The sequence below is a fragment of the Petaurus breviceps genome, unplaced genomic scaffold, assembly GCF_028583685.1.
Source record: "Petaurus breviceps papuanus isolate PSGF00001 unplaced genomic scaffold, PetGlider_PUasm1.0 90760, whole genome shotgun sequence".
Lineage (NCBI taxonomy): Eukaryota > Metazoa > Chordata > Mammalia > Diprotodontia > Petauridae > Petaurus > Petaurus breviceps.
Genome location: NW_027187338.1, coordinates 3,836,967 through 3,847,621, shown reverse-complemented (window position 1 = coordinate 3,847,621; position 10,655 = coordinate 3,836,967). Strand labels below are relative to the sequence as shown.

Sequence of the window (10,655 nt, the reverse complement as noted above, 5' to 3'; positions counted from 1 at the left end):
CCTGATTAAAGACCTTATCTTGGTTATTTTTCATAGGAGAGGAACAAGTCCCAGAAAGGCCTAGAAAGGCCAGGCAGCATCTGGAAAGCAGTGGCCTGACAGGAGAGAGGAATTGGGCCAGGGGCTAGTGTAAGAGGAGACTGAAGGGGAAGGACCCTGCTCTAGTGGAAAAGGGTATGGAATAATATAGGGGTACATGGGGTGGGGAGGTGGCCCAGTAGTTCTTTTCCCGTGGATTCTATGGGTCCAGGCCATTACAAAGATCAGTGTTAGTCTAGCGCCACCTAGTGGAAGGGAGCAAATCGAGCAGGATCCCTCCCTCAAAGCTGCTGCTCAGACTCAGGGAGACAAGAGGTGACATAGAATCCCAGAATCTGAAAGCTGGAAGAGACCTTAGAGGACCTCTGGTACCTGAACAAGAATCGCCATTAAGCGTCTAAGACAAGTGTTAATTTAGCCTCCAAAGTTTCCATGGGAAGCCTGCTTAACTAGAAGGCCCTTTTCTCTCTTTCAGCTCTATACACACATTCAGCGTGTGCACAGTCATTTGAAGTTGCTAGTATATTGTTGTGTAGGTATTATTTTGGTGGTGTTTATGCTCTCTATGTGCATTTTTGTGTGTTCCTGCATGTGTGTATACATGCATATGTGTGAGCCTGAATATGTATGTGTGTATGTCTATTTGTGTAACCCATTTGTTAGTTGAGTACAGATAGCCCCATAAGTGACTCAAGTACTATTTTAGGGGTCCCTTACAATATCGCTCTGGCTTATGCCCTATCACCAAAGGAAATTGTGGAAACATCAAAATCTGGCTCATTTTGTTCTCCACTAGAGAGCTCTCAAATCACTTGCAAGCATCCAAGCTAACAACACATTAAACATAGTAAAGTGTTTATTTGCACAACAAAAAATATAGAAAGCATTTTTGTACCCAAACCCATAGACAATTAAGGAAACTCCCAAACACTTTCAAACAGAGATCTATACATCTCTTTCAATTTATACTATTACCCTATGTGTCTCAGAGTTGTTAGGGAGTCAATCAAACCTCCTCACTAGTGGGCACCACCTTCATCTCACCTAAGATGTACACAGTTCACATGACTCACAGACCAGGCAAAGCCAGGGTCAAAGTTCACTGTTCAACCTAATAATTGTTTCATTGCTCATTGGTGCACATGGTTTCCTACCATGTCATTCTCTTTCTCCTAGTAAATGTTGGGCCTAAATATGGACAGTTCCCTTTAACAGACCCCAAATCCTGATTACCCATTGCAATATTCCTTTATAATACTCCATATCTTTTTCCTCTTTTTCTTTTCAAGTTCCCATTTCTCTAGAGTGCTACAGTCAGAAGGCAGGGAGCATTTAGGTGGCATAGTGGATAGAGCACTTGGCCCAGAATCAAGAAGACTAGAGTTCAAATCTGGCCTCAGACACTTACCAGCTATGTGATCTGGGGCAAGTCACTTAACCTCTGTTTTCCTCAGTTTCCTCATCTGTAAAATGGAGACAATAATAGCACCTCTTGTGGGGATCAAATGAGATAATAATTGTTAAGTTCATAGTATAGTGTCTGACACATAGTAAACACAATATAAATGTTAGTAGTAATAGTAGCCTGAAGACCTCTAGCTCCCTCTCTAATCCAACATGACTTCCATGCCACAGGGGTTCACTCCCTTTCCATCTGTGTCATTCATCTACAACCTGGGTAGTCCTTCATACAGAAGCAGCTTCTCCACAGAGACTTCCACACACAAGGAAGGAGGGGTTTATCCAAATTCTCTTGGCATATGCCTGCTATGTATATTTATGTGCCTGTATCTCTGTGTGTCTTTTTGTAGGGGTATGTCTACATTATATATGTTCACTTATATCATATGCAATAATGTTTGTACATTCAAATGAAATTAAATCTGCATTCTAAACATTTTGCCAAACTTCAAGTGCTATATCAAGGTAAAATGATACTATTATTATTTCTTAGGAGAAAGGTCATCAATGTTACTTCTTCCCTTACTAGACTATAAACCCTAAAGATTGGAAACCATATCTCCAATCTCTGAGAAGGAACTTGACATAAATAAGACTGTGTAATTTTCTTCTTATGCTTCTCTTGAGAGTGTCTAATACATCTCTCTCCCAAAGAAATGAAGGAATGATGAAAAGGACCCAAATGTACAAAAATATAGCAACCCTTTTTGCTACGTTAAAGAAATAAAACCTAAGGAGTTTCCCACCAATTAAGGAATGGCTGAACAAATTATAGTATGTGATTATAATAAAATAGTATTTTATTGTAATAAATTATAAGAGAGATGGTTTTGGAGAAAACTGGGAAAAATTGTTAGAAACAATGCAGAGTGAATTGAGTAGAACCAGAATAATTTAGACAATAAGAACAATGTTATAAAGAAGACAACTTGGAAATACTTAAGGATACTGATCAATTCAATGATCAGCCACAATTCTAGAGGACTTACAATGAAGCATATTTCCCACCTACTAACAGTAAGGTGACTGACTCAAGGTACAGAATGAGACATAAGTTTTAGGGCATAGCCAATAGGAGTGTGCTTGCTTATGCGTATATGTTATGAGAGTTCTGTTTTCCTTTTTTTTTTAATTTGAGTAGGAGAGTGGGAAGTGAGAGGGAGAGGTTGGTTGGCAATAAGAAAGAAAGAAATTAATAAAAAGAAAAAGGAAGGAAAGAAGGAAGGAGGGAGGAAAGAAGGGAGGGAGGAAGGGAAGGATGAAGTGAAAGAGGAAGGAAGGAGGGAGGAAGGGAGGGAGAGAGGGAAAGGGAAAGTGAAGAAAATGGGAAGGGAGGTAGGGAAAAGAAAAATAAGGGAGTAATTGAAGCATTTTTAAATGCACAGAAGAGGAAAGAAAGAACAAAGGGAAGTACAATCATGACAACTTTAAAAGTTCTATGTTGAATTTAATATATACTTTAAAATGAAAAGCAAATTGCACATATTAAAGATTCATAGTTTCATGTACAATTTCTTGTTCTGTTCTGCTTTCTATATGAAAATGCTCATTTGAATTGGTGTTCATTAAATTAAAAATAAAAAATAGATCTTTTTAAATGTGCCTAAGACAACCTTTACTCTCCCTATTGCTACAGTGAGTGGAAAATCAGGCACCAAACTATCTCTTCACATCTCTCCCTATAGTCACTACCTTTACTACCCATGTCCTTAAAAAAAACTCTCACTCAATCCAACTATCCCCACAAGCTAGCTTCCTATATCTCTCCTCCCTTTCGTGACTCCACAACTTGAGAAATCCATTTACATTAAGTGTCTCTACTTCCTGTCCTCTCCTTCTTTTCTACACCCTATCCCTCTGGCTTCCAGACTCAGCATTCAAAAGAAATTGCTTTCTCCGGAGCTACCGATTATTTTCTAATTGCCAAATCTAAGGGCATCTTCTTCCATCCTCATCCTTCCTGATCTCTTTGACCTTTGACACTGCCAATCACCCCCTCCTCTTGAATATTCTTCCCTCTACTCTCTCCTATATACCTGGTTGATCCGTCTCAGCCTCCTTTGCTCATGACTCATTCATGTCATACCCATGAGCATCTCCCAAAACTGTCCTGAGCCCTCTTCTCTTTTCCTTCTAAACATCCGTTTCCTTGAGTTCCCCTCTAGGAAGCGCTTTCCAGATCTAGCTCTATAGCCCTAATCTTTCTTATGGGTTCCAGTTTCATATCACCTTTTAAACTCTCAAACTGGATGTCCTGTAAGCATCTCAAACTCAATAGTTCCAATGCAGATCTGATTTCACTCCAAAACTCTCTCCTCTTCCCAACTTTTTCATGACTGCCAAAGGTACCTCTAGCCTTCCAATTACCAGGGTCAAAACTTTAGGGCCATGCTCAATTCCTCACTTTCAATATATATAATTTGTTATCAAGTCTTGTCATTTCTACATTCATAACATCTCTCACTTGCATCTTCTTAGTTCCGCTCATACAGCAGCCATCCCAGTGCAGGACTTCATCACCTCATTCCTAGATTGTTGTAATGACCTTCTGGTTGGTCTCCCTGCCTCCAATCTCTCTCCACTTCAATCCATCCTCCTCTTAGCTACCAAAATAATTTTCCTAAAGCCCAGGTCTGCCCATGTCACCTTGCCCTCACTCAATAAACTCCAATGGCTCTCTATTATTTCCATAATTAAATCTAAAATCCTATGACATTTAAAGCCCTTCAAAATGTGAGCCCTTCCTACCTTTCCAGTTCTCCATTTTATTCCTCTCCATCAATGCTACAATTCAGCTACACTTACCTACATGCAGTTCTTCAAACATGAAACTATCTCCTAACCCTGTGCCTTTTCAGTGCCTGTCACCCCTGCCTGAAATGCTTTCCCTCCTCACCCCTAAGTCCTAACTTTCAAGGCTTCTTTCAAGACTCAATCCCACCTTCCACAGAAAGTCTTTTCTTCTACCACCATCCCTTAATCCCTTCTCTCTGAGATCACCTTCCATTTATGCCATATGCAGTTATTTGCATATTATCTCCCCTAGGACAGTGCTCCTCAAGGACTGGGATTGTGTATAGGGGCAGTTCTCACTTTATGTAAGTGGCCCATTCAACTTTAAGTAAAGTGATTTTTACCTAATGCTAATTTGAACATTGAAGGAAAGGAGGGAGGGAGGGGGCCACACACCAGTGGAGGAGGGGGGCCTACACACACACACACACATACAGAGAGTTCAAGAACATATTGGCTCTGGGGACAGAGAAGAGAGAGTTGGAAAAGGAACATTCAGGCAGGGGCCAGCCACCTGAGAGCCTGAACTAAACTGAGAGGAAGAAGAGGGGTGGCAAACACATGGGGGCCAGACACAGACACATACAGGAGAGGGCACAGGGGTCACAGACAGACACAAAGCACCTGAGCATGGACAGACAGAAGACAGATGTGCAGGCTAGATGCATAGAGTGGGGTGGGGCAGAGTGGGGCAAAGGTTGCCTCTCTTGGCACCAGAGCTGTCAAGCCAAGACCCCAATTCAGCAAGGTAGTCAAGATCTCTCTGGGTCTGTTCTGCTTTCACTTGGAGGGGTTTTAGGGTTTTTTGGAAGGGGGAAGGGGGGGGAGGTCACATGCATAGTCAAGAGGAAGGAGAGAGAGACAGAGACAGAGAGATCATGGGACTGTACAGTAAAGTAAACATAGGTGGGTTTTTTGGAATGTGTATTTCTTTCAGAGATTTTCACCTAAAGTCAAATTTGTGAAATGTAAAGCAAGAACTCTCTGCACCTTTCTTTGTATGCCTAACACTTTGCCCAGTGCCTAGCACATAGTAGGTGCTTAATGAATTGCTTGTTGACTGATAGCCTCTTGGTGCCTGGCAACTTTCAGAGTCTACAGGTTTCAGAAAAGGTATATTGGCAGAGGGAGTTTCTTCATCCAGTACTTCCCTATCTCACCAAAATCCACACACAAGGTACTGGGCGTGTCCTCAAGAGAGGTCCATTCTAGCCCAATCCAAGAGTCTGGGCTCTGATTCCATAGGTCTCTATTCCCTATTTCCCCTCTCCCTTTCCCCAACATATTTCCAGGAGCCCTCTCACAATCAGACTTCCCACCTGTTTTCTCAAATCAGGTTGCTCTTCTTCCAAGGATTCCTTTCTCATACCTATATCTACCTACCAGCTTCCAATCCTACCCACCATATTAGCCTACTCCCCTCAAAAAGGCAGTTTCCCTAAACTCCATCTCTCCACACAACATGTGGGCAACATTTCTGGATCTGACAGCATGTAGAGCTATTAACCATATGCAATTATTATTATTAATCATTCACATGTTATAGCATTCTAAATATAATACCATGCCTTTTTCACAGACATTCTGAGTGTTGCAAGTACTTTTCATAGGCTTGATCTGTGATTTCAATGGTGTGGGAAACTCCAGATGAAGTTTCATCAGCAGTATAACAAGGCGCTTGGGTTAGATGGCTTTTGAAGTTGGTTTCACTTCTGAATCTATGATCCTAGAATCCTAATGTGAGGGCAAGCCACATATGGTAGAAGTTAACCCTGCTTATATTGCTAGTATGACACACAGTAGGCACTATAGAAATGCTTAAAAGAATTCATGTTTCCTTAAAAGTCACTTTCCTCCCCCACCATTCCTAGAGCAAAGAAACTCTTCTATTGGAGATCCACAACTGCTTGGAGATCAGAACTTAATAAATATTTATGGACAGCCTATCATGTACCAGGCACTGTACTAAGCACAAAGTCTTAGAGAGTTGCCTGGGACACTGAGAGGTTAATGGACTTGCTTAGAGTCAAACAGCCGGTTTCTGTAAGAAGCTTGAAGAAGCTTGAACTCAGGTCATCCTGTTTCCAAAGTCAGCCCTCTGTCCACTTCAACAGGCTTCCCATCCCTATTTCAACAATGAGGACCAAGGGCTCAGAAAAGTAAAGTCACTCAGCTAGAGGAAGAGCTCAAATTTGAATTCAGCTATCCTGGGGCCAAATTCACTTGGCATCATGCACCATTCCCTCCCTCTTCTACCCAAGGAGCATTATTTCTTTACAGGCTATTCTACTGGACTCTATTCCACCCAACCTGAGTATATGCCCCTTTGACCCTTCCATGCAACCCTCCCTTCTTCCGTTCGTCCTTCGGCTCTTTATTCATGCCTTTCTCCATAACTTCCTCTCCTTACTCTTAGCCACTCATATCTCACTCAACTGAACATTCTTCCTCTCTAGCATTTCCATTCCCATATTCCCAGCAAATACTTCCTCTGAGCATCACAAAACATTTACATCTGAACTTTTAAGACAGGTCTTTGAAAGTCCTCAAAAGAAAAACAGTAGAAAGGTACTGGAAATGAGTTAGGAAATGGACTTGGGGTTTCATCAGTATAAGGAAGTCCCAGATGAGGAAATTCCCTCTACCAATACAGATTGGTCATTCAGCTGCTTGTTTGCAACTTACTATCTTAGAGACCTGCCCAAAGCAGTGAGAGGCTTAAGCAAGTTGCCCAGAGTCATACAGCCAGTATGTGTCAGACTTAACCAAGACTTAAAACCAAGTCTTCTTGACTTTGAGGCACAACACAACCTTGAGTGAGTAAACTTTATGTGAGAAAATTAAAACACAGAGAGAAGTTACTTGCCCATGGTCACCCAGCTAGCGACTAGCAAAGCCAGAACTCAAATGCAATTCTCCTAACTGCTGGTCCAGTGTTCTCTTTACCATGTTATCCAGTTCAACAAATATTTATAAATCACCTACTAAATGTCAGACACTGTGCTAAGTGCCAGGGACACGAAGACAAAAATGAAATAGTCTCTATCCTCATGGAGCTTGTTCTACAAGGCATTATACAGTATAGCATACTCTTATTAATTTCTACTACTACTATTTGAGGGGGGAAACCACTTTTGGAAAAAAATTTAATAACTTGGAACACCTTTGACCACCTCTTTTTGGGTTCCCCCCCTTTAAGTTCACACTTTGTCTAGGAGAAGGAACATCATGGAACAGGTTGAAATTGTGAAAGAGAAACCTTGCCTTGTTCTAGTCCTCTTAGGGCCATGATGGTGAGCACCCTGAGGGTAGAAATGGATGTCTTTCCTGAGCCCAAGAAGCTGGGATGTTATCATCTAGTGAGTAATAATACTTTCCAACTACAAAATGTTTTCAACCAAGTGTATCTCACAACAACCCTATGAAGCAGGCAAGGCAATCATTATTAACCTATAGATGAGGAAACTGAGGCACAGAGAGTGACTTACCTAAAGTCACACAACTAGTAAATGGCAGAGACAGTTCTTGAACTCAGTCTTCTGATTCAGAGTCTTCTTCTTCTTCCTCTCTTCCTCCTCATCCTCATCCTCTTCTTTCTCCTCCTCCTCCTGTTCCTCCTCCTTCCTCTTCTTCTCCTTCTTCTTTTCCTCTTACTCCATCATTCAGTCATGCTCAACTCTATGTGACCCTGTTTTCTTAGTAGACATACTGGAATGCTTTGCCATTTCCTTCTTCAGTGTGTCCCCCTTTTACAGAGGAGGAACAGGGTTTAATAGGGGTTAAGTGACTTGCCCAGGGTCACAGACACTAGTAAGCATCTGAAGCCAAATTTGAACTCAGATCTTCCCAACTCCAAGTTCAGTGTTCTAACCACTGCATCACCTAGCTGCCATGATTTTCCACTATTCCGAGCTGTATAAGTCCTTCCTGCTGTCTTATTTTCCCTTGACTCTTTGTAACAGATACCTCCATGGTCCCTGCCCATTGAGCCCTTGGGTCTCTCCTCACCTTCCAGTTAGAGATAACCCAACTTTACTGGGTAAGAGAATAGAAAAATCAATCAGCATGTTCATAAGGTGCCCCCAGGATGGTGGGATTTGTAGGCACCTGGAAGGGTCAAACCACTCTTAGCAGCATTACCCTCTGGAATAGGACATCTTCATCTTTATAGTATCCTGGACCCCTTTGGCAGTCTGGTGAAGCCAATGGACCCCTTTTCTGAGCTCTACATAATTGAAGGAAATGTTAAATTTTACTTAGAAGCTAGTGAAAATAAAAATGTACTTTTTGCCCCCATCTGAGTTCACAGACTCCCAGAAAATCTAGCCACAGGTGAGGTTAAGAGCTCCTGCTTTGGAGGAACAAATGAGCATCATGTGTAAGTTATACCTGGTTCCATCTCAAAAAGAAAACAGTCACTTGGAGGGGACTGCTTTGTTCCTCTTCTTAAAAAGGTAAAATTGAAAGCTGCCTCTTCACTAGGTTTTTAAAAGGTCATAGTTATTTCTTTTTCTTTGTGGTACTAAAAGTTTTAATTCAGGATAAGCGAAAAGGGGGTATTCTCATCTACTCAAAGGGTTCCTGTGAGATTAGAGTTGGGAAGTTAAGGATGAGTGAGAAAGATGCCAAACTGTACCTACACTCTCTATAACAATTGTCTACAGTTTAGTGTTGAAGCTCAGCTGTTTTAATAAAACTTGACTTAGTTGTTAAAAGAAAAAGAAGGAAAGTGTGATCATCTTCTGGTTCAATCAAACTATCCTTATGGCATAAGTCTTACTACTCCAACCATCTGGCCATAAATGAAGCACCACCACAGCCTGATGGCAGCGTGCCCTGGTAGAATGCAAGTTGCCAAGAAGAAAACAGCCTGAGTGTTGCAGCTCCACATATCACATGCCACTGTACTAGTTAGCTCTGGAAAATGAGCCAGCATCCATAGCTAGCTGGATATTTTTTTTTCCTTGGGAGTGGGAGAAGACACGGAAGAAGGAAGCAGATTTCATTGGTATAAAGAACACCCAGATGTATGAGGAAACTCTGCATTCCAATATATATCAGAGCCTTTATTGCAACTTGGTCTTCAGATAGCTGCTGAAAACATTGAGTGACTTACCCAAGGTCTGATAGTCAGACTGTGTCAAAGGCCAGACTTGAAACTAGTTATTTCCTGGTGCCAAGACAGGCTCTCTATCCACTACACCATGCTGCCTCCTATATGCAGAAATGAACTCCCTAGGTCATGTCAGACCTACTCAGATACATCTACTTTACTTGCCCTATTTGGCCAATAGTAGGTCTCATTGTTTGGATTTTGATGGCTTGGAGTGAATATAAATAGCAATTGTTCTGCTCTGATCAGAAATTCTGAGGGTCTGGGAGGGGAGCTCCCAGATAGATTCTTTGAGGGAGTCAAACTAGTCCACCTTTTGCCTCAATTCTTACCTAGCCTTTAATCACTGAATGGGTGTTGCCTCAGACAAACTGAGACCTGGGAAAGACCTTAGCTTAAAAAGGTCAGGGTCACCCACTACATCTGGGCGATCACCAGTTATCTTGACCTATATCTTGCCACTGAACTCTGATGACTCTTGAGGAGAGAGTGAGGCTGATGACTTTACTCAGCCCTGCCTCAATTAAATCCAATTCACTTGCAACTTAAGATATCACCTTCCTAACATCATTGGTCCTCTTCAAGAACAAAGGACAAACAATCTTAAAGGGTGTCCAAGTACGGTGTACTTACCTGGTACTTAATAAATGTTGAGTTGAATTCAATAAGAGATCCAGATTCACAGTTTTATTTTCTGTCTCTAATGAAGGCAACTCTAGGCACTCCAGCATCTTGGAAGTGACCAGCAGAAAAAGGCTGTCAACTATCTGCATGAGCTGAACATGAAGAGATTACAGAGGACAGAGAGAGCACTGGAGAGAGTCTTAACACCAATTTAGAAATCATTCCACACCTCCTCATCCCTTTTTCCCCCAAACCACTCATTCTATTCCAGCATTTCCTGGAGCTGCACTATGTTAAAACCCTGTCAAACACAACTGACATGCCGCAGAGACTGTCCGAGTCCCCTCTGAGGTTCATACAAATGAGCCCTGGCAAGAGTCTGGAACCACCTCAGCATTCTCTTTGTGTCTCCCCAGGGCACTAAAACACCCCACACTGGACAAGAGCAAAAAGGCCAGGGTTACACATTCCTGCTTTACAGCTGCCTCCCTCCATGATCCTGGCATGCCATTTAAATTCTCTGGCCTTAATTTTCTCACTTGTAAAATGGGAAAAGTGATATATCTGCACTGCCTGCCTCACAAGTGTATCCATAATCTGAGATAATGGATGTGAAAGTCTTTTG

General features: G+C 41.8%; 1 long non-coding RNA gene across 1 annotated transcript; it reads right to left on the bottom strand.

Moving 5' to 3' along the window:
* Positions 1 to 226: 226 nt before the first annotated feature.
* LOC138146216 (uncharacterized) lies at positions 227 to 10,172 on the bottom strand. Its single transcript, XR_011164423.1, has 3 exons — positions 10,040 to 10,172; positions 7,782 to 8,039; positions 227 to 1,502 (listed from the first exon to the last, which is right to left on the bottom strand). It is a non-coding gene; the product is annotated as an uncharacterized lncRNA (long non-coding RNA).
* Positions 10,173 to 10,655: the final 483 nt, after the last annotated feature.